The sequence below is a fragment of the Dermacentor variabilis genome, chromosome 3 (assembly GCF_050947875.1).
Source record: "Dermacentor variabilis isolate Ectoservices chromosome 3, ASM5094787v1, whole genome shotgun sequence".
NCBI lineage: Eukaryota > Metazoa > Arthropoda > Arachnida > Ixodida > Ixodidae > Dermacentor > Dermacentor variabilis.
The window spans coordinates 112,845,832-112,873,801 of NC_134570.1; the positions used below are offsets into that span (position 1 = coordinate 112,845,832).

The following is a 27,970-nucleotide window of genomic DNA, read 5'->3' on the forward strand; positions in this document are numbered from 1 at the left end:
AAGTAGCACAGGCACGTGGACCATTTGAAACCTTGAAGAATGGAGTCCATCATGCGTACAAAAGTGGCAGGAGCGTTACATAGACCGAACAGCATCACTTTGAATTGATAAAGACCGTCGGGTGTTACAAAAGCAGTCTTCTCGCGGTCGAGATCGTCCACGACAATCTACCAGTAGCCGGAGCGAAGGTCAATAGAGGAGAAATAGCGAGCACCGTGGAGGCAGTCAAGGGCGTCATCAATCCGAGGTAGGGGATACACGTCCTTTTTGGTAACCCTGTTAATGTGCCAATAATCCACGCAAAAGCGCCATGAGCCATCCTTCTTCTTTACCAGTACAACAGGTGACGTTCATGGACTACATGACGGTTCAATAATGTTCTTGGCAAGCATTTCGCGAACTTCTGCGTGGATAACTTGACGCTCGGCCGGTGACACTCGATAGGGGCGGCGATCAATAGGAGGGGTATCGCCGGTATTAATGCGATGTTTAATAGCCGTAGTTTGGGTCAAAGGACGATCTTTAAAGTCAAAAATATCGTGGTAGGAAAACAAAACGCGGTAGATCTCACGAGCGTGTTTGGACGGCATGTCGGGCGCAATCATTTTCTGTAAGTCGGCGATGGTACAAGTTGCCGACTGCGATTGTAGAGGAGGATCGGCTGAATTGTCCTCTGCAGCAATAGATGCTACTGAAAGATCCTCGAATGAGCAAAACTGGGCCAGAGACTTCCCGCGTGGCAGTACTTGTGTCGTCAAGCCAAAATTGACCACTGGTAGGCAGACACAATTCGCCGTAACAGATAAAACGGTATGAGGTACTGTGATCCCGTGTGTAAGGAGGACGTCTTGCATAGGAGCCGCGATGTAGTGACCGTCTGGCACTGGTGGGGATGACACTAATTCAACGCAAGTCAGTGGTGAAGGTGGCAAGCGAACGAAGTCAACGGAAATGAGGCGACGGAGGTGTGGTTCAGTGGGATCCAGAACAGGCAGGTCAAGGCGCAGAGTGCTGGCAGAACAATCGATGAGAGCATAATGTGCGGAGAGGAAGTCTAAGCCAAGGATGATGTCGTGGGGACAGTGGGCGATGACTGTGAATAGCACGATTGTTGAGCGATCGGCGAAGGAGACGCGGGTGGTACACATGCCAATTACGGGGGCTGTTCCGCCATCGGCGACACGGACAACAGGCGTCGTGGCGGGCCTGATTATTTTCCTCAGGTGGTTACGAAGGTCAGCGCTCATTACCGACAAATGCGCCCCAGTGTCTATAAGAGCAGATACAGGAACACCGTCGACTTGCACGTCAAGAAGGTTCAGATGAGTGGGCAACGTCAGGCGAGGATTCGGCGGCGTAGAGAGCAATACAGCGTCACCTCGAGGCGCTGCATCGTCTACTTTTCCGGCTGGAAGCGGCGTCCGAAGGGAGTCGGCGAATAGGAACGACGAGGCTGGGGAGAGCGAGATTGTCGTCGTTGGGGCGAAAGCGAACGAGAATAGGGGCGGTTCGGCGCAGGAGAATCAGTGGCGGCATTATCGGAGCGTGCGGCATATGGAAGAGAAGGGCCACCTGGGGGCGAGTGTAGGCAGTATAAGAAGACCGAGTCGGTGAACTCCAGCGACTGCGACAGTGCCCAGAAATGTGCCCGATTCGACGACAGTGAAAGCAAATGGTCTTGTCATCAGCAGTGCGCCATTCAGATTGGTCGCGGAAACGTGGTAGGTAATAAGATACGGAACGGGGTGGAATCAAAGAAGCCGCGCGGGTATCAGGGCGATGGGCCGCGAAGATGGTGTGAAGACCCATGTTTTCGAACTCCTGGCGGACAACTGCCTGGCTCAGGGAAACCATGACTGCAGGTGCGTTGGAGGAGCTAGAGTCGAAGGCAGCCGGATATGCGGCCTCGATCTCACGCCGGACGATCCTGGTAACATCGCCAGTGTTGTTGGGATGAGGAGCGTAGGCACAGGAAGATGTCGCTGGGGTTTTGGGCAGACGAGCAAACTGCTGGTCAATACGTCCGCTTTTAGCGAGTTCCAGGCGGCGGCACTCTTTTATAACTGCATCCACAGTCGCCACATTGTTGAAAACGAGCAAGTTGAAGGCGCCATCGGCAATGCCTTTGAGGATGTGGGAAACCTTGTCTGACTCAGCCATGTGTGCGTCAACTTTGCGGCATAGAGCCAAGACGTCCTGAATGTACGTGACGTAGGGCTCTGTTGACGTCTGCACACGGCCGGATAACGCCTTCTGCGCGGTAAGTTGGTGACCGTAGGGGTTGCCGAACAAGTCTCAGAGCTTTTGCTTAAGCGAATCCCAGCTGTTCAGCTTATCTTCGTGCGTCCGAAACCAAACTAGAGGTGTGCCAGAGAGGTAAAAGACTACGTTGGCGAGCATGATAGTAGGGTCCCACCGGTTATTGCGGCTCACGTGTTCGTACAGGCTGATCCTGTCCTCGAAGCCTTCCCCATCTTTGACCGAGAATACGCCAGGATCACGAGGAGCGGGGAGAGCGATGTAGGTCGTCGAAGTGGCAGCAGGTGTCGGAGGCGGCTGAGTTGAGTTGTGATCTCCGGGAGCCATGAAGGAAGGCTCGACGTACCGTCCACTGCGAAGCTCCGTGACGAGGTGCGGGGAACGTCCACCTCCACCAGATATGTTACGTAGGAAGACGCCGACTAAAAGCTATATACAAGTATATTTATAAGGAAATACGCCTCACTTGACCAACAGGCAACAGCCCGAGCTAGCCTCTAATCGTCGTCGTCGTCGTCTTCACACTGCTCGCCTCTTCGTCATCGCAAATACTGTTCCGTAGCAATATTCTCCTACTTGCTGTGGGTTTCTGTATCGGGTGCCAGTGTAAATAATGTAAAAAAAAACTTTTTCCTTCATTCGTCTACGGAACGTACTCATCAATGCGCCTGGAGGATTCTAAGCCTAAACGCTACCTCAGGTCACCGCAAACAGATTGCCAGCGGTGCGATCGAGAAGGCAGCCGTCATGATCTGGGATCGGCCGACCTGGAAACGTCCTTCTGGAAGACACGGTTTTCGCAAGCTCGGGGTTGGGTGAGTACTACATTTTTTACGACGATAAGGACAGGGTTCCACCGGGCGTGCAGTCAACAGAGGGGAAGTTGTTGTCGCCTCAAGGGAATGCGTACATGTCAGTATTTAAAAAGGAGGAGCTGCAGCTTTTGGAAGTATCGCAATACAGGTTCGGTTCTAGAAGGCGAAGTAAACGCAGGAGTGTCGCCGGAGGGGTAGAAACGCCACTACGCTTCCTACTGATGCGCACAACAAACATGGAAACAATGTGCGAAAAGCCTATAGTGCGTGCGAAAAAAAAACGTGCCCTTATATGTACCATTTCACGTGACATTTAAAGAAAGCCACGGGTGACAATACAATACTGTTCACAGACAAGTAATCAATGGTGAAAAACAATAAGGTTGCTGTTTGATTTGCTGCTGATGAGTTGCACGATGCTACGTTTCTCTTTCTTGTTTTCTTTCTTTTTTTCTGCCATTTACTGAATAGGTGTAAACTTATCATAGCCATTAGCACTGCCGTATAGCTGAGTCGGTAGTGTATGAGAATGTTAATCGCTGGGCCGTAAGTTCAAGCTTCGCGTTGGGCGTCGTCTTTTAATTCTCGTTATTAATAAAATGAAGAAATTGCGTTTTATTTTTTTTTCAGTCGAAGGCTCTGACTTCCTTCGGACTTGTTGCTGTAAAGTTTTGATTTCGTACGTCATTCTTCCGTCAAAAGGTCACGCTTTAGCTCGGGCACAACTCCGACGCGGCCTATTCAAATACATGTAAAACGCAAAAACGTTTGTATGAGATAACCTCTGGACCGATTTTAATGAAATTTGTTGCATTTGAAAGAGAAAGTTGAATTCTAGTGACTGTTGGAAGCGGAATTTCTATTTAGGGCTTCAATTTCCTTAAAACAATTTTCAAATATTTGACCGTTTGAAAAGAATAGAAGCACAATTTTTAAAAATTGATAGCTCTGTATCATAAACAGATATCGCGGTTCTGTGAACGGCATCCATTAGATCATTGAAAGCGGACAAATTCGATGTGTCATTTTACATCTTACGTGAATTTGTTACGTTGTTTACAAGGGTTCTGCAAAAGCTGTATTTCCATGTTACTAAATTTTTTGAGATTCATGTGTAATATATCAATTTTGTCCGCTTTGGATGTACTATTAGATGCATTTCACAGAATTGTATTATCGTTTTTCCTTTAGGAGTTACGGAGTTGTAAACTTGGCAGTTTTGTTTTTGGGAAATTTCGGATTTTCGCCAGTTTTTAATAAAAGATTGACGCCGTAACTCAAAAATTCGAAACCAACAGTCACTAGACTTTAAGTTTTTCTTTTCAATGCAACAAACCTCGTCAAAATTGGTGCAGTGGTTGCCGAGAAAAACGAATTCTCTTTTTACATGTATTTAGATAGGAGCACCCGAGCTAAAGCTTCCTCTTAAGCACCAACGCAGCCAAGAGCGCCAGGAAGCTAACTACAGAATAGATACTTGGTGACTACGGAGCTTCTGAAACTACGACTCGAGATAACAGATGTGATAATGATGAGATGACTATTATGAAACTATGTTCGCCACTAATGTGCCAAAGGTATCGCTATACGGCGTAACCGTACCAAGTCCTTAGATTCGAGGTCACTGATGGACTAGACCGTGGCGACGGGGCCGCTGAGGTTGGCAGTACAGTCCACAGAGGGTCTACCAAGTTGACCTTTCCAAATTCCCTGAGTTTTCCAGGTTTTGCCTGAGTGCCTTCGCGAAATTCCCTGAGTGACACAAAACTTCGTTTTATGTCAAGACGGGTTGACACCATATCGCCCGATGCTGCCACTCTCTAGTAAGCATCGCAAAAAATTTTAAAAATGAAAACTTAATCCAGCTTGAATAGTAACAACTAGTGTCTATTTTATTCAATAAGCCATAAGGGCCGGGTTAGCATGATTCACAGCGAATAATATATTTTTTAGGAAGATGGTAAAAACAATTGCATATGGAGTCAAATATTCTGAAATACAAATGAAAGAGAGGTGCATATAGAAGCAAATATTTTCGAACGCGAGCTATTTCTATCAACTGATAGCAAGCTCATTGGTATGAGGCCTGAACTTTGTCACAAGTGAGATTCTCTCTCAACATTTGGTAAGCCAACCTCAACTGTCCTACCATACTCTCAGTGCGCGCACAACGCCTCGGTTATGTTTCACTGCTTTAAAGAGTTTATTTTGGTTTGGATGGAGGGACAGTTGCATCTCGGCGTTAGCCATTACTTTGTTTTTTAAGCTCGAGCTCATTCAAGGAAGCGGCGGCACACTCCTTTCCCGTTCATTCCTCAGTGCGCAAGTCGTTTTTGCTCTCTTCCTCCTTCCGCCGCGCATTCGCACTGCGTATCATTTGAAGCATCCTCTTAGTTGTACTGTCAACGTCCCATTTTTCGGACTCCCTAGGAGCCGCGAGAACGTACGAAAAATCGAGGATGTCGAAAACATGAATGCATGTCTTTTGCTGCCCTTAAAGGGCCCCTCACCAGGCCAGATATCAAATTTCAATTATACGCTGTGAGTAGTTACGTGCCCTCTATGAAGCGTTCTGCCGCAAGGATTTTTCAGATAGCTTCATTAATTGCCGAGATACAAACATTTCAGTGCCGCGAACCTATGATTTCAGGAGGCGAGCGCCACTGTCAAGAGAGACCCTCTCTCTGCTTGCCCCGTCAAGCCTCCGCAAGCGAAACTCCTTCCCTGCGTTCTCCCATACCAGAGCTCGAGGATCGGGTGACGCATGCGTCACGGTCCCCGCCTTCATTTTTTCATCGTATTTTTTCTTTCGCGAGCGAGCTGTTGCGTTTGTCTAGTTTCGCGCAGCACACCATTTTGCTCATTCTGCACGAGAACAGTTGACTGGCGGTATAAGCCGATGCTACGCCAATACCGAGGGACTGTCTCAGGCAGACGAAAGCGATTCATAGAGCACGATCGCGAGCTGAAACACCGTCGAAAATGACACACCTTCATTGTCCGCGCACGACTGCACGACGTGGGAACAAGCAGAGAAAACGGAAGCATATCTCGCTTGCTGTAGTGCGAAGTAAAACACGCACATGCAGACATTTTTTTTCTCTGTTTTATTATTTCTCTAAAACTTTAATACGTCTATTGAAGCAAGATATTACACAAGTGACAGATGTTGCCTTTAATAATTCAAAAGTCGCGTGTCCCTACGAGCGACGTCACAGCAGTGCGATGTACGTAGGCGTACTTTTGCGATATACGTCGACTCCACTGTGGGAGCGCGGTGCCCGCGAGGAGAAGGGCAGACGTTGATCTGTGTGAAATTTCAGCTCTTTCCGCGGAGCGTAGCGAAGTAGTATTTAGCAGGCACCATCGTTAGCGAGCATAGTACGCACGGCGCTTGCCAGCTCAAAATGGCCAGACCTGATGAGATGCCCTCGAATAGACTCCGAGACCCACTTTTCTTTCTTTTTTTTTTTTGGCAGGCTCAAAATGAACAGCCAATGCAAACCAAGTCATGGTGTCGTGTGAACCGAAGCTTGCCATGTTTCTGTTCCATGTTTTGCTGACGAGAGCTTACTTCTCGTAACTACCCCAGCGTCGTGCGCATGCGTGAGTTACGGCAGAGACATCATGGGAATTTTGCTTCTAGAAATGTACTTCTTCCAAAATAATAGGGAGCAGGGCGCGCTTGGCACCGTTTGTCCCTAGCCGAGCTACACTACGCGGCTGTGGATAAGTCCTGAGTAATCAGGTGCGCTCTTTTCGTGGTGCCATGCAAATAGATTGCGCTCACCACAGCGAGGTACTCGGTGAGACTCGCGTGTTCGATATACCCTATATTTTTCTTCGAAATATTGTTGCATTACTATATAATTTCATATTTGACTTCTGCCGAGCACGGTACTTTCCCTATGCTTCACCGCCAGGCCTGACACGAAGGGTTCCTGCCAAGGGGATCGGAGCAACCCAGAAAATGGCGCAGGAGGCGGGGGCATGCGCACGGAAGGTGGTTAGGTAGGTGCTGCATTAGCGGCCGCAGGGACCTATGAATAAGAACACGATGTTACGGTACCTTGTAAAGTAGCCATTTGCATGTTGTACGTAACTTCATGTTCAAGGCTAGGCGGAGCGCTCCACACGCACAGCGGACCTACGTGGCACGTACTCCTCTGGCCGAACACCGAAGGCGTACTGCAAAGCGGCAAACGTTATGCTACGTGCGTCCCAGTAGCACGGGCCAATCACTGACGAAAGAAACTGCCGCTTCGATCGCTGTTATGGACACTGTATCACCCACTACGATAGAATATGCCGCTGTTAAACGGCGCAAAGCAGGTCGTCTTTCGTAGTACCTATAGCAAAGGCACATTTTGAGACGCAAAAGTCCCGTTATTTCTCTACAGGGACGTCTTGGGCCGGCCAAGAAATAGATAGAAGGTCTCGCGTTGTGATAGGGGAAACGCAAGATTGTTGTCGAGTATAGGCACAACCACGCGTTTTCTCAAGATGTCCCGAACGTAACGAGGGATCTCGGAACGTCAGCTGTTGTCCTGGGAGTTCCGCGTTTCGTAAAACGCGGGTCGATGTAACTTTCGTGACACGAGTCCGCCGCGCGACGGTTCCGTGGTCTGCCCGAGTTCGTCCTGCACCGCGCTTTTTTTACCCGCAAGTGTGGACGCAGATTACGACGACAGCGCGGACCGAATTCGCAAAGCGTTTTGTTTGTAAGTGCGCTTTGCCATTGGCCGGCGCATCATTCGCTAAAAAAGTTAAGCATTGGGATTGGCTGAAATTTTCTCTTGCAAACATTTTAGCGTAGGATCGTTTTAAGAATTCTCGACGTAGTTCTCTCAGCCACCCTAAACAGCTTTTTGTGTGTGTGTGTGTGTGTGTGTGTGTGTGTGTGTGTGTGTGTGTGTGTGTGTGTGTGTGTGTGTGTGTGTGTGTGTGTGTGTGTGTGTGTGTGTGTGTGCGTGTGCGTGCGTGCGTGCGTGCGTGTGTGCGTGTGTGCGTGTGTGCGTGTGTGCGTGTGTGTGTGTGTGCGTGTGTGCGTGTGTGCGTGCGTGCGTGCGTGCGTGCGTGCGTGCGTGCGTGTGTGTGTGTGTGTGTGTGTGTGTGTGTGTGTGTGTGTGTGTGTGTGTGTGTGTGTGTGTGTGTGTGTGTGTGTGTGTGTGTGTGTGTGTGTGTGTGTGTGTGTGTGTGTGAAAACATTTTTTTATCCTTTTCTAAATTCCGCATCCTTTTGCCTCTCCCCCAGAACAGGGTAGTAGAAATATTCCTTCCCCTCTCTCTTGACGAGGTTATGATGTTCGGTGTGGTTATTGCAGATGATGACGGCTACGCGCCGATTTGCGACCGCGACATTTTCCGTTACGCTACAACGGTACCGCTTACCTCGCCGCACCTGCTTTAGATGTTCCTTTTTTTTCTGTATCGAGTCGCATCACCGCTCAACCCTATTTTCATTCCTCGATAGAATTCTTCCTTTTCGTTGTCTTTTCTTTCCTTTATTTCTCTTTTTATTTCTTTGTGTGTTCATGGCTGCTGTTTCATAGTACAAATTGAAATGCGGTATTGACATCGTAGTGGTTCATACTTCAAGGCGAATGCAGCCTTTCTTCTCGCTCAGGAAACCCAAAACTCTCATGACGAACAGCTGGCTGCTTTCCAAGAAAGTGCAGAAAAAGATAAGCCACGGAAAAAGTTAAACGGCAATGAAACATAAGCGAGAAACAGAACACAAGGTCAAAGGGAGCACGAAAGGTAATTGATGCAACGTAGCTGGCTTGTGTTCACTAGTTATTGATGACCTTACCAAATCTGGCATTACGCTTCCTTAGTCTCTGCATCACTGTATTTATGCCAATGCCGCGTTTAACTGAATGTGGAAGAACAAAAATTAAAACTGAAATAAAAAATAAACCAAAATTGAGGAAGTGCAGCACCGTAAGTCAATGCAAGTAAAAGCAAGATGTTAACAACTGAACGATCAAGCAATTCAAGCAGCACAAGTACACGTTCTACGCCTGGGGCCAATTGTTCAGCCAATAGCAAATCTGTTACTTATTCTCTGCACGCCGAATTGCCGGAGAGAGCCGGGCGGCCGCGCGATCACGGAATAAAAATTAACCCCCCCCCCCCCCCCTCCCTGTGAACGATGGCTCAGTTGGTAGAGCGGTGGACCGTAGAGGTGTCGTCCTGCGGGCATCCATAGGTCGCTGGTTCGAATCCGGCTCGACGGAGTGGCTGCATTTCTTTCTTTCTTCATTCAGGGGTGAACTTTTTGTTTTCTTCCGTGCGTGGTCCATGGTTAATCAAATTGGTGAGACCGCTGGAACTATGGCACTTCGCTTCTTTTCCTTTTCTGATATAGTGTAAGCGCAGTGCAGACGTTCATATTCCCTTTCAATTCCGCTCTGACAAAGCAAGGCCTTGTAGAGCCGGGCGGCCGCGTGATCAGGGAATAAAAATTAAACTCCCCTTTGTGAACGTCACCGTCGATAGCTCAGTGCTGAACGCCCTCCACTCTATATGGCGAGCTCGCATGGCCGGGTACCATTGCGACGTCGACGCTCGGCCAGCGCGTATGTATTTCAGAGAGTGTATGTCCTTATTTATTGAAATGCAGAAAATGCAAAAGTGTGTACCGGATTGGCTGTCGAGGCTCGAACCTCTGACAGTCATGAAGGAATTTTAATTTGACAACGTCAGTCCTATGCGGATAGACGGCTTTGTAGAGCTTTTTTGTTTCTCGCCTTCGTTTTCTCTTGCAAGAGGCTTGCATTTGTGTCATGAGTGTGAAATTCATATGTACGATGTTATATTAAAAACCGGTAATAAATAAAAAAAAACCGTCGATAGCTCAGTTGGTAGAGCGGTGGACTGTAGAGGTGAAGTCCTGCGGGCATCCATAGGTCGCTGGTTCGAATCCGGCTCGACGGAGTGGCTGCATTTTTTTCTATTCCTCATTCAGGGGTAACCTTGTTGTTTTCTTCCGTGTGTGATCCATGGTTAATCGAGTTAGTGAGGCCGCTACAACTATGGCACTTCACTTTTTTTTCTTTTCTGATATAGTGTAAGCGCATGCAGACGTACATATTCCCTTTCAATTCCGCTCTGACAAAGCAAGGCCTTCTAGAGCCGGGCGGCCGCGCGATCAGGAAATTAAATATTAAACTCCCCCTCGTGAACGTCGCCGTCGATAGCTCAGTTGGTTGAGCGGTGGACTGTAGAGGTGTCGTCCTGCGGGCATCCATAGGTCGCTGGTTCGAATCCGGCTCGACGGAGTGGCTGCATTTTTTTCTTTCTTCATTGAGGGGTGACCTTGTTGTTTTCTTCCGTGCGTCATCCATGGTTAATCGAATTAGTGAGACCGCTACAACTATGGCACTTCACTTTTTTTCTTTTCTGATATAGTGTAAGCGCAGTGCAGACGTACATATCCCTTTCAATTCCGCTCTGACAAAGCAAGGCCTTGTAGAGCCGGGCGGCCGCGCGATCAGGGAATAAAAATTAAACTCCCCCTTACGAACGTCGCCGTCGATAGCTCAGTTGGTAGAGCGGTGGACTGTAGAGGTGTCGTCCTGCGGGCATCCATAGGTCGCTGGTTCGAATCCGGCTCGACGGAGTGGCTGCATTTTTTTCTTTTTTCATTCAGGGGTGACCTTGTTGCTTTCTTCCGTGCGTGATCCATGGTTAATCGAATTAGTGAGACCGCTACAACTTTGGCACCTCACTTTTTTTTCTTTTCTGATATAGTGTAAGCGCAGTGCAGACGTACATGTTGCCTTTCAATTCCGCTCTGAAAAAGCAAAGCATTGTAGAGCCGGGCGGCCGCGCCATCAGGGAATAAAAATTAACCTCCCCCCCTGTGAACGGCGCCGTCGATAGCTCGATTCCATTTCCGGCCACCGCAGTGAACGGTCGCGGAATGCCTTGCTCCGTAGGGGCGGATACAGCGGCCCTCGGCCGTGGCACCAGGTGTACGGATAAGCCTTACCCGGATTATCAAGTTGTTTTGCCTCATCTGCCTTCAGGTACATCAGTTTTGTATGCAGTATTTTTGCACGCGGATGTTAAAACCAGGCCGTATCGGGTCGAGCACTTTCGAGATGCGCTCGCGCGTCTTGCACTGCTGCCGGAAGTGGTGGCCCTTGGCGCCTTCCAAATGAACCATGTGTGGGCGGTGACCTTCCGTGATGAAGCTTCGAAGAAAAAGATGCTTGCGGCAGAAACATTCAACGTGAAAGACCAGCCCTGTGTCGTTTATGATCCCTGCAACCAAGGCATCAGACTGAAGCTTTATTGGCTGTTGCATTTCGTTCACGACGACGAGGTTCGAGCAGCGTTAGCCCCTTACGGAAGGGTTACAGATATCGCCCGCGAAAAGTGGCGGGTACAGGGATGTAATGATAAAGGGTCCACCACCCGTTTGGTGACACTCTTGCCAAAGCCTGGAATTACAGTTGAAGACTTGCCTCATCAGGTGCGCGTCGCGGAAAACTTAGCGCTCGTGCATGTACCAGGAAGGCCCCCGTTATGCCTCCGGTGCAATGGAACTGGACATATCAGGCGCGAGTGTCGCATACCACGCTGTGCACTCTGCCGACGATTCGGCCACGAAGAACAAGACTGCGTGCGATCCTATGCAGCGGTAACAAGTCCAGTTAAAAGCGACGAGATGGCTGAACACATAATGGACCATGCTGATGCCGATGCAGCATCCCGAGCAACGACCGAAGAACCGGCGGCAGACAGCACACCCTCTGACGCGTCTCCACTTCAGGAAAACTCCACTGGGCCCGGCGACAGCCAATCTGGCGAGGCAAAGAGCGTGCTGGTTGGGAAGCCGACTAACGACCAAAACGTCAATGAGAGAAAGGACGCGATTTTAGTAAGCGCATCAGTGACTACCGCGAAAGACGAGACCGAAGGCATTGAGGATGTTGAAATGACAGCAGCCGCTAAAGCAGCTGCAAAGAGGCCTCGTGAGGCCACTGACGGATCTCAAGCCTCACCCGAACCATCGAGCAGCGGCGAGCCGTCGCCGAAGACCGCTATAACGAGACGAATGGGCCTCAAACCGAAGCCGAAGATACCGCCTGATAGGCGGTCGGCTTCAACATTGACCCCGACTTAGGGGCGTGAAGTGTGTTCAGCCAGCCTGTCCTCAGTATAATACGTTACATAGCGGACAAGTAGAATGTGACCTGTGCTGGTTTTTGCTATCTGCCTGTCCAGATGTGAGTACCGTTCCGTCTGTTTGCTAATCCAAAAAATGGCTGTTAATCTGACATTTCCCCTTTGTGTAGCTACGTTGAATGTGAGGGGTTTGGCATCCCGCAGGAGGCAGTGCCAGTTAAGCCGTCTCTTGTTGGAAAATGACATTGACATAATGGCAGTGCAGGAAACCAAAGTAGAAAGCGAAGAGCAAACGCACAGAATGGTCGAACCTTTCAGGGATAGGTATAATGCATGTGTGTCTCATGCTAGAGGCACTTCAGCGGGTTGCATGATACTCGTTCGAAAATGCACCGATATTGTAACGCAATCTGTAGAGTCCAGTGATGATGGCAGGCTACTATTCATCGACTTTGGCATTTGTGGCCTCCTTTGGCGTGCAATATGTGTGTATGCTCCGAATAACATTAACGAACGTGTAGAATACATAGATAACCTGAGAACATGCATGACGTACGAAAGGAACATAATTTTATTTGGAGACTTTAATTGTGTGTGCAGGCCGCAAGACAGAATCAACAGATTGACTTACCGCGATAGAAGTGCGACACTATTAAACGCGCTTGTAAACGAGCTTGAACTGGACGACGTTGGTTGTATTTTTGACGGTGACGAGCACGTACAGTATACGCACTACCAAGGTGTAAGTCATGCTAGACTAGATCGCATATATGTTCCGGCAGCTGCGATACCACACATTACTACATACAAAGTAAAGAACGTCACATTTAGCGATCACTGCTTGGTGATAGCGACACTAGGAACCAAGCCAAAAGCGTCAAAGTTTAGTTGGAACTTGTGGAAATTAAATGATACACTGTTGGATGATGAAATTTTTGTTAAAAAAGTAAAGGATAGAGGAAATATGTTCGGTTGAATCTTCCAATTTCACAGCGCTTTGGGAGCAATTTAAAAATGAAGTAAAGATTGCGGCGATTGAACGAGCTTGCGTGCGGCGCAGCATTGAAAAACAACAAGAGAAAGAACTTAGGAGCACGTTAGATTATATGATTGCGGTTGAGAGTTCTAACCCTGGACACTTTAGCAAGGAACTACGTGACCTTAAAAGTAAGCTCGAAGTGATAGATGAAAAGAAATATCGTGGAGCGATCGTCAGAGCACGGGCTGAAAGACTATGGCTAGGGGAAACGTCTACTAAGCGGGCACTCGGGGAAGAAAAAAGGCAAGCAGTAAAAAAAGAGATAAAAGAAATAAGATATAAAAATGATGTGACGCGCGACAAGGAACTGATAGAGAAAGCGTTTGTTGAATGCTATCGAAAACTGCTAAGCCCAAAAATAAAAGATACAGAAGCCTTTCGAAACGAATTTTTGTCGCTCATGCCAAGGCTAGGCGATGAAGTAAGACAAACGCTTGAACGGCCAATTAGTCTGAATGAAGTAAAACAGGCCATTGATGAACTAAGCACTGGCAAAGCACCTGGGCCTGATGGACTAGGGGCTGCCATTTACAAATGCTTCAAGGAAGAACTGGCACAAGCGTTACATCGCGTGATAAATGAGTGCTATGAACAAAAAAGAGCACCTTTATCTTTTAGAAAATGTCATGTAGTACTCATTCCAAAATCGGATGATCCCAGGAAATTGTTGGATGTTGAGGCCTATCGACCTATAAGTCTTACGAATGTAGACTATAAAATATTTACAAAGGTGCTAGCCAAGAGATTGCAGAGCGTTATCACACACCTCGTATTACCTCACCAGACATGTGGCATCAAAGGAAGGACAATCTACACAAATATACACACCGCTAGAACTATCCTAGAATGCTGTGACATGACTCAAGATAACATAGCTATGATACAACTGGATCTTCAGAAAGCATTTGATAGAGTTAATCATGACATACTACAGTTATTACTAGAACATTGTAATGTAGGTAGCGTTATCAAGGAGGGCATCAAGATGGTGTATGAAGTGTGTGCAGTAAACCTTATAATTAACAACACCGTAAGTGAAAACATTCCAGTACTGTCAGGTATAAAACAAGGGTGTGCCTGTTCGTCTCTTCTTTTTGCACTTTATTTGGAACCCTTATGTTTAAAAATTCGCATAAATAAAATGGTGCATGGTTACTCCTTTTATGCTACTGAAGTTAAAATACTGGCATATGCCGATGATATAGCTATATTCTGCAAAGACAAAGACAGTATTAAAGAAGCTGTTAAGGAAGCTACATCATTCTGTAGTGCTACCGGAAGTGCCATTAGCTGGGATAAATCTCTGGGCATTTGGCATGGAAATTGGGGGCAAAAGCCGGAGGCGTATGCAAACATGAGATGGACAAGTATTCCTGCTAGATACTTGGGGGTTCCTCTCCAACATTATGGAAATACTGCAGAATACTGGGCAGGAGAGACAGAAAGGCTCAAGGATCAGTCTGAAAAATGGGGAGGGCATAACTTTTCTATGTTTTCCCGCGCTACAGTCTGTAATGTGTTTTTTGTTGCAAAAGTGTTTTACGTACTTCAAGTGTTCAGTATGAGCAGAACTTGTGTCCAAAAATTACACAGAGTGTTTGCCACCTATATATGGAATTCTACCTGGGAACGCACCAGTCGGTTAAACTTGTTCCTTTCGGTGCGACACGGAGGGCTTGGTCTGTGTCATTTATTTTTGAAACAAATAGTTTCAAGGTTTTTCTTTCTGAGAGACCAGAGAGATGTTTTCTTGCGTACTGTTATACACATGAGGTTGTGTAATCATTTCCCGGATTATATTGTCTCATCAAATGCAGATACGCGTGGAACACTGAGCAGTTTTTGGCGCGAAATAGTGTCTGCATATCAAGTACTGAAGCCACGGTTTTCCTTAGAATATTTGAGCGCAGTGGCACGTAAACGATTGTACAAAGATCTAATTGATGTGTTTTTACCAATACCGTTGTACCGCTCCATCTATCAACTAGGACCAGAACGAGACGTATTAAAACGAGTTCGAAAAATGCCAGTAAGAGCGTCATCTAAATCATTCTTTTTCCAACTGCACACGGGCACGCTCGCTGCAAAACCGTGGCTTCAAAGCAAAGGTATGTTTGTCCCATGGGGATTACACTGCCTGATATGTCGAAAGGAGGAAACGATAGAACACATCTTTTTGGACTGTCACGATGCTTTTTTCTTGTGGGACATCCTTAAACGGACACTTCAGAAAGATTTGCCAGTAACACCCTTTGGTATCCGATTCTTGCCATGTGAAGATCCAGATGAAATGCCATGCGACATGTTCATGTTACTGTGTTTGCATAGTGTGTGGAAAACGAGGATGGCGGTCAGAAATGCGGATGTCAACGCAAGATCGGCCATGCAAAACTTCAGTGAGAACTGTGTGTACATACGAGATGTTCTCAAAATCCAGAGGAACCCACCGGATTGGATACCTGTGCTCGATAAGCTGGCTTCTCTGAAGTCATTTTAGCTTCACACTCCAGCCATGAAAAGGCTCACGCGTCTTTTATTGTACTTGTAAAATTGTATTTAAGAGTTCTGTGTTTGGAAGTGTCAAACCGGTAATAAAGAAAAAAAAAAAAAGCTCAGTTGGTAGAGCGGTGGACTGTAGAGGTGTCGTCCTGCGGGCATCCATAGGTCGCTGGTTCGAATCCGGCTCGACGGAGTGGCTGCATTTTTTTCTTTCTTCATTCAGGGGTGACCTTGTTGTTTTCTTCCGTGCGTGATCCATGGTTAATCGAATTAGTGAGACCGCTACAACTTCGGCACCTCACATTTTTTTTCTTTTCTGATATAGTGTCAGCGCAGTGCAGACGTACATAATCCCTTTCAATTCCGCTCTGACAAAGCAAGGCCTCGTAGAGCCGGGAGGCCGCGCGATCATGAAATAAAAAGTAAACTCCCCCCTGTGAACGTCGCCGTCGATAGCTCAGTTGGTAGAGCGGTGGACTGTAGAGGTGTCGTCCTGCGGGCATCCATAGGTCGCTGGTTCGAATCCGGCTCGACGGAGTGGCTGCATTTTTTTCTTTCTTCATTCAGGGGTGACCTTGTTGTTTTCTTCCTTGCGTGATCCATGGTTAATCGAATTAGTGAGACCGCTACGACTTCGGCACCTCACTTTTTTTTTTCTTTTCTGATAGAGTGTAAGCGCAGTGCAGACGTACATAATCCCTTTCAATTCCGCTCTGACAAAGCAAGCCCTTGTAGAGCCGGGCAGCCGCGCGATCAGGAAATAAAAATTAAACTCCCCCCTGTGAGCGTCGCCGTCGATAGCTCAGTTGGTAGAGCGGTGGACTGTAGAGGTGTCGTCCTGCGGCCATCCATAGGTCGCTGGTTCGAATCGGGCTCGCCGGAGTGGCTGCATTTTTTTCTTTCTTTATTCAGGGGTGACCTTGCTGTTTTCTTCCGTGCGTGATCCATGGTTAATCGAATTTGTGAGACCGCTACAACTTTGGCACCTCACTTTTTTTTTCTTTTCTGATATAGTGTAAACGCAGTGCAGACGTACATATTCCCTTTCAATTCCGCTCTGAAAAAGCAAGGCCTTGCAGAGCCGGGCGGCCGCGCGATCGGGAAAAAAAAATTAAACTCCCCCCCTGTGAACGTCGCCGTCGATAGCTCAGTTGGTAGAGCGGTGGACTGTAGAGGTGTCGTCCTGCGGGCATCCATAGGTCGCTGGTTCGAATCCGGCTCGACGGAGTGGCTGCATTTTTTTCTTTCTTCATTCAGGGGTGACCTTGTTGTTTTCTTCCGTGCGTGATCCATGGTTAATCGAATTAGTGAGACCGCTACAACTTCGGCACCTCACTTTTTTTTTCTTTTCTGATATAGTGTCAGCGCAGTGCCGACGTACATAATCCCTTTCGATTCCGCTCTGACAAAGCAAGGCCTTGTAGAGCCGGGCGGCCGCGCGATCGGGAAATAAAAATTAAACTCCCCCCTGTGAACGTCGCCGTCGATAGCTCAGTAGGTAGAGTGGTGGACTGTAGAGGTGTCGTCCTGCGGGCATCCATAGGTCGCTGGTTCGAATCTGGCTCGACGGGGTGGCTGCGTTTTTTTCTTTCTTCATTCAGGGGTGACCTTGTTGTTTTCTTACGTGCGTGATCCATGGTTAATCGAATTAGTGAGACCGCTACAACTTTGGCACCTCACTTTTTTTTCTTTTCTGATATAGTGTAAGCGCAGTGCAGACGTACATATTCCCTTTCAATTCCGCTCTGACAAAGCAAGGCCTTGTAGAGCCGGGCGGCCGCGCGATCAGGAAATAAAAATTAAACTCCCCCCTGTGAACGTCGCCGTCGATAGCTCAGTTGGTCATTCTGCATCCGGCAGCCGAGCTGTCCGGATCGTAGGGTCATGGCCTCTTCCGGGGCAGTGACAGCGGCCACTTTTGGTCGCGGAAACAGGATCACCGACGACGATAAGGACTATCCGTTTATTTTGCTTCAGCTGCCGAAAGGACGAGTTGCATTTAACACCGTGTTTTTACACGGTGATGTACGCGCCAGGCCTTACAAGGTCGAAGATTTTAGAGACGCCCTACTGCCGACGGGACTGCTGCCGGACGTGGTATGCATAGGGGCGTACCAGATAAACCACGTCTGGGCGGTGACCCTGTCTGACGCCACTGCGACGAAGCGCCTCATGGCTCTTAAGGAACTACAAGCGAAGGGAAGACGGTGTGTCATCGTGGACCCGCAAGACCAGCAGGTGAAGCTTAGGCTTCACTGGCTGCTCTATGGCGTTGCAGACGAGGACGTACGGATGGCTTTCATGGCTTTCGGCAAGGTGGAGGAGGTAAGCCGGGTAAGGTGGCGCGTCCATGGCATGGGCGACAAGACGTCGACAACCAGGACTGTGATTCTAAAGCTCAAAATCGGCGTCAAAATGGAAGACCTTCCTCATCAGGTCCGCGTCGGCGGAGAGCTGGCCTTGGTGGTCGTCCCTGGTCGACCCATGCAGTGCCTGCGCTGCCAAGGCACGGGGCACGTCCGCCGTGAGTGTAATGTTCCGCGCTATTCTCGCTGCAGATGGTTCGGTCATGTTGACGCCGACTGTGTCAAATCCTACGCCGCCGTGACAGGCCCAACAGTGAACGACCTGGCGGCAGAGCACGTCACGGACGTGGTCGAGACGGAGGACGCCGCTACAGGCATCGGATACCTGGTACCGACAGCGGCAGTCAGCGAGACGTCGACCGTCGGCGCAGAAGGCACGGCTGCTCAAGGTACTGAGAAGCAGAGTGGGAAGGCACAGGTCGCGGCTGCTCTGTGCCCCGCGACGGGTACGATTAGTGAAGACCCGGCCGACAACGGTATGATGACAATGCAGCAGGACGAGGCCGTCAAAGACGGCCACCGGACTGAGACAATTGGCGGCCCCATCAAACGCCCCCACGACCAGACCAAGGACCAGGGCGAGGGTGCGACCAGCACCACCGAGGGACCACCGACAAAGACGCCCCAGGGGAGGCGGATGGGCTTGAAACCAAAGCCGAATGTGCCGCCTGAAAGAAAGCCTGTGGTCAAAGCGTCGACGACAAACAATGCCGGGAAGCCGGATGACCCCGGAGGCGGCTAGCCAAGGGCTGGTCGTGAAGGGTAAGCACCATGCTCCGGGCCTACGCTCTTTTTTTTGTTAGATGAAGACGGCTGAAATACCGTCTCTTAGTATTGCCACACTAAACGTGCGAGGGTTGGCGGCTAGTCGTAGGCAATGTCAGGTCCTACGGTTGGTAACGGACCATGACATAGACGTACTAGCCGTCCAGGAAACCAAGGTTGACGGAGAGGAGGAGACCGGGAGCATGGTGCGACGATTCACGACTAGGTACTTTGTGGTGGTGAGTCATGCGGTAGGCACCTCCGGGGGGTGCATTCTTTTTGTGAAGAAGCTGTCGGGTTTACATATTCAAAGTGTGGGGTCCTGTCTGTCTGGAAGGATTGTTTTGTGTGACTTTATGATCTCTGACTTTGAGTTTTGCGTCATATGCGTTTATGCGCCGAATTCTCTAGACGAGCGCGTCCTCTTTTTTTCGAACCTCTCACAATATGTTCGTTGTAATAAACGCGTTGTGTTATTAGGGGACTTCAATTGTGTGTTGAGTGCTAGAGACCGAGCCAACAATGCCGGTGTGCGTGAGAAAAGTAGTGACGTTTTGTCAAAATTAATTAATGAAAATGAACTTGATGATGTTTTTCAATGTCTGGAAGGGGGGCGTCAAGTGACATTTACGCATTTTCAAGGCAGCAGTCATGCGCGACTGGATCGCATGTACATTTTCTTGGACACGATTTCAAGATGCCACGGTTATTGCGTTGTACCCGTGTCATTTTCGGATCACTGCCTGGTAAAATGTAACATAGGTATAAGGAAAAGGGAACATGCTTTTAATTGGCATCTATGGAAACTCAATGACTTGTTATTAAATGATGCATCTTTTGTAAAGGCAGTACGGGATGCGGTTAACGAAATACGCGAAAATGCAGCTGATACAGTAGCAGAAAAGTGGGAATGTTTTAAACGAAAAGTTAAAATGAAAGCCTTAGAAAGGTCAAGCTGCCTCAAATTTGAGAGGGCATATAAAGAAAAGGGTTTGCGAACATTACTTCAGCAGCTGATAACGCTTGAGTGCAGAGAGCCTGGTCTGTACAAAGACGATGTGCGAAGCGTCAAGGAAAAGCTTGAACAGTTCGACAAAGAACGTTATCAAGGAGCCATCGTGCGAGCAAGAGCAGACGCGCTAGCGGCAGGGGAGACGCCCACTAAAAGGGCGCTCGGTTTAGAGAAGTCGCACGGACAACGAAACCATGTCGATCAAATTTTAATGAATTGAACTGTTGTTGACGACAATGAGAGCATAGCACACGCCTTTTTCCAGTACTACCAGTCGCGCTTTGCATTTCAGCAAGCGAATTTAGAGGGTTTCAAAGCAGACTTTCTGCACCGCATGCCGCGTTTGAGCGATGAAGCTAAGGAGCGATTAGAAGGGAAAATAATGGAGAGGGAAGTCGAAAAGGCAATCGACGATTTAAACTTGGGCAAGTCACCGGGACCAGATGGACTCAGCGCCGCCTTGTATAAGGCATTGAAGAGAGAACTGGCCCCTTTATTAGTAGAAGTATTTAATGAAGCGTACGAGCAGAAATCATTGCCACCTTCTTTGGGGAAAGCGCACACCATTCTAATTCCGAAGAACGATAAATTAGATAAACTGAGATTCGTATCATCCTATAGGCCCATATCACTAATAAATGTGGATTACAAGATATTTATGAAGATTTTAGCGACCAGACTACAAAGCGTCATAAAGGAAATCGTCGCAGACCATCAAACTTGTGGAATCAAAGGGCGAACAATTTTTTTCTAACATCCATAAGATGCGGTGTGTGCTCGAGTGCTGTGACCTCACCGGTGGCGGCGTTGCAGTTCTTCAGCTTGATCTTGAGAAAGCGTTCGATTGTGTCGCTCACGTTATTTTGTTTGCCATCTTATATCATGTTAATGTCGGCTCCATCATCACTGAGGGCGTGGCCTTGGCGTACCAGAACTGCACAACAAGATTAATTGTTAACAAGTCTCTGGGGGCCCCCATTAACATCATGCGGTCAGTGCGCCAAGGCTGTCCCCTCAGTCCTCTGTTATTTGCTATATACATAGAAGCAATGTGTGTGGCTATTACCGCAAGTAACAATATACGTGGTTTTAGATTAGCAGAATCCGAAGTGAAGCTGCTAGCGTATGCTGATGACGTTGCAGTGTGTTGCACAGACGAAGCAAGTGTGACTGAAACAATTGCTGTAGTAAAACATTTCTGTGACGTCACGGGCAGCAGAGTCAATTGGGGCAAATCTCTCTGGCTGTGGCACGGGGAGTGGCTTTCCGCACCGGAATACTTCACGAATGTCAACTGGGTGAAAACTCCGACGAAGTATCTGGGTGTTCCCCTCGACAGGTACAAGAGCAGCGATGAGTACTGGAGAAACCGAACTAATGAAACGAAAGAAAAAGTGGACAGATGGACAAGCACTAACCAGTCTATTTTTTCAAGGGCAACAATTTGTAATATGTTTTTTATAGCTAAGTTATATTATGTTATGCAAGTGCTGCATTGTTCTAGAGCAAATGTGCAAAGGCTGCACAGAGTGTTTGCGGTCTTCATCTGGGGTTCAGCATGGGAGAGATGTAGTCGAACAAATTTGTTCAGAAGAGTAAAGGACAGGGGTGTGGGCTTGGCGCATCTTTTTGTTCGACAACTTGTCAACCGCTTTTTGTTTTTTCGCGATGTGCGCGATCCTTTTCTGCGCACCGTTTGTCAGATCAGGTTGAGCGACGCATTGCTGACACATGTTGTTAGTACGGCAAGGATGACCGGAAAACTTCGGGGTTACATTAAGGAAGTGGTCGACAGTGTGCGTTTCCTGTCAGTTCGTTTTTCAAATGATTATCTGTTTCAAGTGAAAAGGAAAACACTGTATAATGATGGGTGCGACATTGTGTTCCCAGTGCCGTTATACAGAGCCATATACAGTGGAGGGCCAGGACAAGACGTCCTTAAACGGGTGAAACGTATGCAGGTGCCACCAGGGGTTAAATCCTTCTTCTTTAAGCTCCACACAGGAACGCTCTCTGTAAAGACGTTTGTGGAAGAACGAGGCTGTCTTATGCCTTGGGGATCCCACTGCTTGATCTGCCAGAAGCCGGAGACCATTGATCATGTTTTCTTGCATTGCTGGGCGGCGGTTTTCTTATGGGACGTGCTAAAGCGAACGCTGAAAAAGGAGTTACCGGTGGACCCCCAAGGGATCAGGTATCTGCCAATTAAAGATGAAGACGGAGTACCATATGATCTTATTATGCTGAACGCCCTCCACTGTATATGGCGAGCTCGCATGGCCGGGTACCATTGCGACGCCGACGCTCGGCCAGCGCGTATATATTTCAGAGAGTGTATGTCAGTATTTATTGAACTGCAGAAAATGCAAGAGTGTGTACCGGATTGGCTGTCGAGGCTCGAACCTCTGACAGTCATGAAGGAATTTTAATTTGACAACGTCAGTCCAATGCGGATGGACGGCTTTGTAGCGCTTTTTTGTTTCTTGCTTTCCTTCTTCCTTGCCAGAAGCTCGTATGTGTGTCATGAGCGTGAAATTCATATGTGCGATGTTATATTGAAAACCGGTCATAAATTAAAAAAAAAAGTCGATAGCTCAGTTGGTAGAGCGGTGGACTGTAGAGGTGTCGTCCTGCGGGCATCCATAGGTCGCTGCTTCGAGTCCGGCTCGACGGAGTGGCTGCATTTTTTTTCTTTCTTCATTCAGGGGTGACCTTGTTGTTTTCTTACGTGCGTGATCCATGGTTAATCGAATTAGTGAGACCGCTACAACTTTGGCACCTCACTTTTTTTTCCTTTCTGATATAGTGTAAGCGCAGTGCAGACGTACATATTCCCTTTCAATTCCGCTCTGACAAAGCAAGGCCTTGTAGAGCCGGGCGGCCGCGCGATCAGGAAATAAAAATTAAACTCCCCTGTGAACGTCGCCGTCGATAGCTCAGTTGGTAGAGCGGTGGACTGTAGAGGTGTCGTCCTGCGGGCATCCATAGGTCGCTGGTTCGAATCTGGCTCGACGGAGTGGCTGCATTTTTTTTCTTTCTTCATTCAGGGGTGACCTTGTCGTTTCCTTCTGTGCGTGATCCATGGTTAATCGAATTAGTGAGACCGCTACAACTTTGGCACCTCACTTTTTTTTCTTTTCTGATATAGTGTAAGCGCAGTGATGACGTACATAGTGTTACGTAGGAAGACACCGACGAAAAGCTATTTACAAGTATATTTACAAGGCTACAAGGCAATACGCTGCGCTTGGCCAAGAGGCAGCAGCCCGCGCTAGCTTCTAATCGTCGTCGTCGTCTTCACACTGCTCGCCTTTCGTGATCGCACATATTGTGCCGTAGCACTACCCCCGGCGGCAAAAGCGCCGTCCCGGAGCGACTAAAGATCGGACTCGGAAGCAGTGTAGTAGGCCTTGAGCCTACTGACGTGTACGACATCACTAGATGCCAGAGGAGAGGACGAGGTTGAACCCACAGGAGCAATTTCGTAAGTCACAGGTGTCACCTGGCGCAGCACGCGGTAGGGCCCTGTGTATCGCGAAAGGAGCTTCTCTGAAAGTCCGACGTGACGAGTGGGCGATCACAGGAGCACGAGCGCACCAGGCGAAAGCTGTACGTCACGATGGCGGGCGTTGTACTGGCACTGCTGAGTGGTTTGTGAGGCCGTCAGTCGAGCACGGGTAAGCTGGCGGGCATGGTCGGCGAGGGCGATGGCGTCGCGCGCATACTCGCTTGTTGAGACCGAAGCAGGAGGAAGTGCCGCGTCTAAGGGCAAGGTAGGTTCGCGACCGTACAGTAGATAAAAGGGAGAAAATCCAGCGGTGTCGTGCCGGGAAGAATTGTACGCAAATGTTACATAAGGAAGGGCAATGTCCCAGTCGTGGTGGTCCTTGGAAACGTACTTGGCCAGCATATCGGTAAGAGTACGGTTTAACCGCTCTGTCAGGCCATTGGTTTGAGGATGGTATGAGGTAGCCAGTTTGTGTTGAATGGAGCAGGAACGCACAATGTCAGCGATAACTTTCGAGAGAAAGTTTCGACCACGGTCAGTAAGGAGCTGTCGCGGGGCGCCATGAAGCAAGATAATGTCACGCAAGAGAAAGTCCGCGACGTCAGTGGCGCAACTGGTAGGGAGAGCCCGAGTGATAGCGTATCGGGTGGCGTAATCAGTCGCGACGGCTACCCATTTGTTCCCAGAGGATGACGTGGGAAAGGGACCGAGCAGGTCTAATCCAACACGAAAGAACGGTTCCACAGGGATGGTGATCGGCTGGAGATGACCGGCAGGTAGCACCTGAGGTGTTTTCCGACGCTGGCAGGGATCACAGGCAGCAACATAGCGTCGAACGGAGCGAGCGAGACCAGGCCAATAGAAGCGGCGGCGGACGCGGTCGTACGTGCGGGTTACCCCAAGATGTCCTGCAGTGGGTGCGTCATGCATCTCAAAGAGCACAGTCTGACGTAGCTGCTTTGGCACGACAAGAAGAAGGTCAGAGCCGTCAGGGAGGAAGTTCCTTCGATACAGAATGCCGCCCTGGAGGACATATCGGCGAACGGATGCGTCGGTAGGTGTAGAACGCAGACGCTCGATAAGTGCTCGCAGCGATAGGTCTCGGTACTGCTCATCGGCGATGTTAGCGAAGGCAGACACAGAGAAAATGCCATTGGCGCTACTACTGTCGGCGTCGTCAGGCTCGTCGACCGGGTAGCGAGACAGGCAGTCAGCGTCCTTGTGTAGTCGGCCAGATTTATAGGTGACAGTATACGAATATTCTTGGAGGCGTAAGGCCCAGCGACCAAGTCTGCCTGTAGGATCTTTCAGTGAGCATAACCAGCAAAGCGCGTGATGGTCTGTGACAACGGAAAAGGATCGGCCATATAAGTATGGGCGGAATTTCGCAACCGCCCAAACTAGGGCCAGACACTCACGCTCAGTGATGGAATAGTTGCGCTCCGCGGGTGAGAGGAGCCTGCTGGCGTAAGCGATAACCCGGTCGAGGCCACGCTGGCGTTGTGCCAGTACCGCGCCAATTCCGTGACCGCTGGCATCAGTACGGACTTCGGTAGGCGCAGAAGGATCGAAATGGGCCAGAACGGGAGGCGTTGTGAGAATGTCGATTAGATGTGAGAATGCAGAGGCCTCGTTATCGCCCCACTGGAAAGGGGCATCTTTTCTCAAAAGCTCGGTTAGTGGTCGTGCTATGGCGGCGAAATTTCTCACGAAACGGCGGAAGTACGAACAAAGGCCGATGAAGCTGCGCACATCCTTGACACACTTTGGAACAGGGAATTGCGCAACAGCATGGATCTTGCCTGGGTCCGGTTGCACTCCGTTCGCGTCAACGAGATGTCCAAGGACGGTAATCTGGCGACGGCCGAATTGGCACTTGGATGCGTTGAGTTGCAGACCGGCTCGACGAAAAACGTCCAGGACTGCTGAGAGGCGCTCGAGGTGCGTAGCGAACGTTGGGGAGAATACGATAACGTCGTCCAGGTAGCACAGGCACGTGGACCATTTGAATCCGTGAAGAAGGGAGTCCATCATGCGTTCAAAAGTGGCAGGGGCGTTACATAGACCGAACGGCATCACTTTGAATTGATAAAGACCGTCGGGTGTGACAAAAGCAGTCTTCTCGCGGTCGAGATCGTCCACGGCAATCTGCCAGTAGCCGGAGCGAAGGTCAATAGAGGAGAAATAGCGAGCACCGTGGAGGCAGTCAAGGGCGTCATCAATCCGAGGTAGGGGATACACGTCCTTTTTGGTAACCCTATTAAGGTGCCGATAATCCACGCAAAAGCGCCATGAGCCATCCTTCTTTTTGACCAGTACTACAGGTGACGCCCATGGACTATGTGATGGTTCAATAATGTTCTTGGCAAGCATTTTGCGAACTTCTGCGTGAATAACTTGACGCTCAGCTGGTGACACTCGATACGGGCGGCGATGAATAGGAGGGGCATCGCCGGTATTAATGCGATGTTTGACAGCTGTAGTTTGGGCCAAAGGACGATCGTTAAAGTCAAAAATATCGTGGTAGGAAAACAGAACGCGGTAGAGTTCACGAGCGTGCTCGGACGGCAAGTCGGGGGCAATCATTTTCTGGAAGTCAGCGATGGTACAATTTGCCGACTGCGATGGTAGAGGAGTATCGGATGAAGTGTCGTCAACTGCAATGGATGCTACTGAGTGATCCTCGAATGAGCAAATGTGGGCCAGAGACATCCCACGTGGCAGCACTTGTGTCGTCAAGCCAAAGTTGACCACTGGCAGGCAGACGCAATTCGCCGTAATAGATAAAACTGTATGAGGTACTGTGATCCCGTGTGTAAGGAGGACGTCTTGCATAGGAGCCGCGATGTAGTGACCGTCGGGGACTGGTGGGGATGACACTAGGGCAACGTAGGTCAGTGCCGAAGGTGGCAAGCGAACGAAGTCGGCGGAACTGAGGCGACTGGGGTGTGGTTCAGCAGGATCGAGAACAGGCAGGTCAAGGCGGAGAGTACTGGCGGAACAATCGATGAGAGCAGAATGTGCGGAGAGGAAGTCTAAGCCGAGGATGATGTCGTGGGGACAGTGGGCGATGACTGTGAATAGCACGATTGTTGAGCGATCGGCGAAGGAGACGCGGGCGGTACACATACCAATAACGAGGGCTGTTCCGCCATCGGCGACACGGACAACAGGCGTCGTGGCGGGAGTGATAATTTTCTTGAGCCGGTTACGAAGGTCAGCGCTCATTACGGACAAATGCGCCCCAGTGTCTATGAGAGCAGACACAGAAACACCGTCGACTTGCACGTCAAGAAGGTTCAGATGAGTGGGCAACGTCAGTAGAGGATTTGGCGGCGTAGGGAGCAATGCAGCGTCACCTCGAGGCGCTGCATCCTCTAGTTTTCCGGCTGGGAGCGGCGTCCGAAGGGAGTTGGCGAATAGAAGCGACGGGGCTGGGGAGAGCGAGATTGTCGTCGTTGGGGCGAAGGCGAACGAGAATAGGGGCGGTTCGTTGCAGGAGAATCAGTGGCGGCATGATCGGAAGGTACGGCATAGGGACGAGAAGGGCCACCTGGGGAGCGAGAGGAGGCAGTGTAAGTAGATCGGATCGGGGAACTCCAGCGACTGCGACAGTGCCGAGAAATGTGCCCGATTCGATGGCAGTAGAAACAAATGGGCTTGTCGTCAGCAGTGCGCCATTCAGATGGGTTGCGGAAACGTGGTGGGTAAGAAGATGCGGGACGGGGCGGAATGGAAGAAGCCGGGCGGGTATCAGGGCGATGGGCCGAGCAGGAGTTTTCGAACTCCTGGCGGACAACTGCCTGGATCAGTGAGACCGTGACTGCAGATGTGTTAGTGGGACTGGAGTCGAAGGCAGCCGGATAGGCGGCCTCGATCTCACGCCGGACGATCCTGGTAACATCAGCAGTGTTGTTGGGACGAGGAGCGTCGGCACAGGAAGATGTCGCAGGGGTGTTGGGCAGACGGGCAAACTTCGGGTCAATACGTCGGCTTTTGGCGAGTTCCAGGCGGCGGCACTCTTTTATAACAGCATCCACCGTCGCTACGTTGTTGCACACGAGCAAGTTGAAGGCGTCATCGGCAATGCCTTTGAGGATGTGGGAAACCTTGTCTGACACAGTCATGTGGGTGTCAACTTTGCGGCACAGAGCCAAGACGTCCTGAATGTACGTGACATAGGGCTCTGTTGACGTCTGCACACGGCCGGAAAGCGCCTTCTGCGCGGCAAGTTGGTGACCGTAGGGGTTGCCGAACAAGTCTCGAAGCTGTGTCTTAAGGGAATCCCAACTGGTGAGCTCATCTTCGTGCGTGCGATACCAAACTCGAGGTGTGCCACCGAGGTAAAAGACTACGTTGGCGAGCATAATAGTAGGGTCCAACCGGTTATTGCGGCTGACGTGTTCATACAGGCTGATCCAGTCATCGACGTCTTCCCCATCTTTGCCTGAGAATACGCCAGGATCACGGGGATCCCTTTCAATTCCGCTCTGACAAAGCAAGGCCTTGTAGAGCCGGGCGGCCGCGCGATCAGGAAATAAAAATTAAACTCCCCCCCTGTGAACGTCG

At 49.4% G+C, this 27,970-nt stretch overlaps 9 non-coding genes across 9 annotated transcripts; all 9 read left to right on the top strand.

Annotated features, from left to right (window-relative positions):
- Positions 1–9,219: 9,219 nt before the first annotated feature.
- Positions 9,220–9,313, top strand: TRNAY-GUA (transfer RNA tyrosine (anticodon GUA)). The gene is given in 2 exon segments: positions 9,220–9,259; positions 9,278–9,313. It is a non-coding gene; the product is annotated as a tRNA-Tyr (tRNA).
- Positions 9,314–9,922: 609 nt separating this feature from the next.
- Positions 9,923–10,013, top strand: TRNAY-GUA (transfer RNA tyrosine (anticodon GUA)). The gene is given in 2 exon segments: positions 9,923–9,959; positions 9,978–10,013. It is a non-coding gene; the product is annotated as a tRNA-Tyr (tRNA).
- Positions 10,014–10,266: 253 nt separating this feature from the next.
- Positions 10,267–10,357, top strand: TRNAY-GUA (transfer RNA tyrosine (anticodon GUA)). Its single transcript is given in 2 exon segments — positions 10,267–10,303; positions 10,322–10,357. It is a non-coding gene; the product is annotated as a tRNA-Tyr (tRNA).
- Positions 10,358–10,607: 250 nt separating this feature from the next.
- TRNAY-GUA (transfer RNA tyrosine (anticodon GUA)) lies at positions 10,608–10,698 on the top strand. The gene is given in 2 exon segments: positions 10,608–10,644; positions 10,663–10,698. It is a non-coding gene; the product is annotated as a tRNA-Tyr (tRNA).
- A 5,498-nt stretch (positions 10,699–16,196) lies between these two features.
- Positions 16,197–16,287, top strand: TRNAY-GUA (transfer RNA tyrosine (anticodon GUA)). The gene is given in 2 exon segments: positions 16,197–16,233; positions 16,252–16,287. It is a non-coding gene; the product is annotated as a tRNA-Tyr (tRNA).
- A 254-nt stretch (positions 16,288–16,541) lies between these two features.
- TRNAY-GUA (transfer RNA tyrosine (anticodon GUA)) lies at positions 16,542–16,632 on the top strand. The gene is given in 2 exon segments: positions 16,542–16,578; positions 16,597–16,632. It is a non-coding gene; the product is annotated as a tRNA-Tyr (tRNA).
- Positions 16,633–16,886: 254 nt separating this feature from the next.
- Positions 16,887–16,977, top strand: TRNAY-GUA (transfer RNA tyrosine (anticodon GUA)). Its single transcript is given in 2 exon segments — positions 16,887–16,923; positions 16,942–16,977. It is a non-coding gene; the product is annotated as a tRNA-Tyr (tRNA).
- Positions 16,978–17,230: 253 nt separating this feature from the next.
- Positions 17,231–17,321, top strand: TRNAY-GUA (transfer RNA tyrosine (anticodon GUA)). The gene is given in 2 exon segments: positions 17,231–17,267; positions 17,286–17,321. It is a non-coding gene; the product is annotated as a tRNA-Tyr (tRNA).
- A 5,497-nt stretch (positions 17,322–22,818) lies between these two features.
- TRNAY-GUA (transfer RNA tyrosine (anticodon GUA)) lies at positions 22,819–22,909 on the top strand. Its single transcript is given in 2 exon segments — positions 22,819–22,855; positions 22,874–22,909. It is a non-coding gene; the product is annotated as a tRNA-Tyr (tRNA).
- The last annotated feature ends 5,061 nt before the right edge of the window (positions 22,910–27,970 follow it).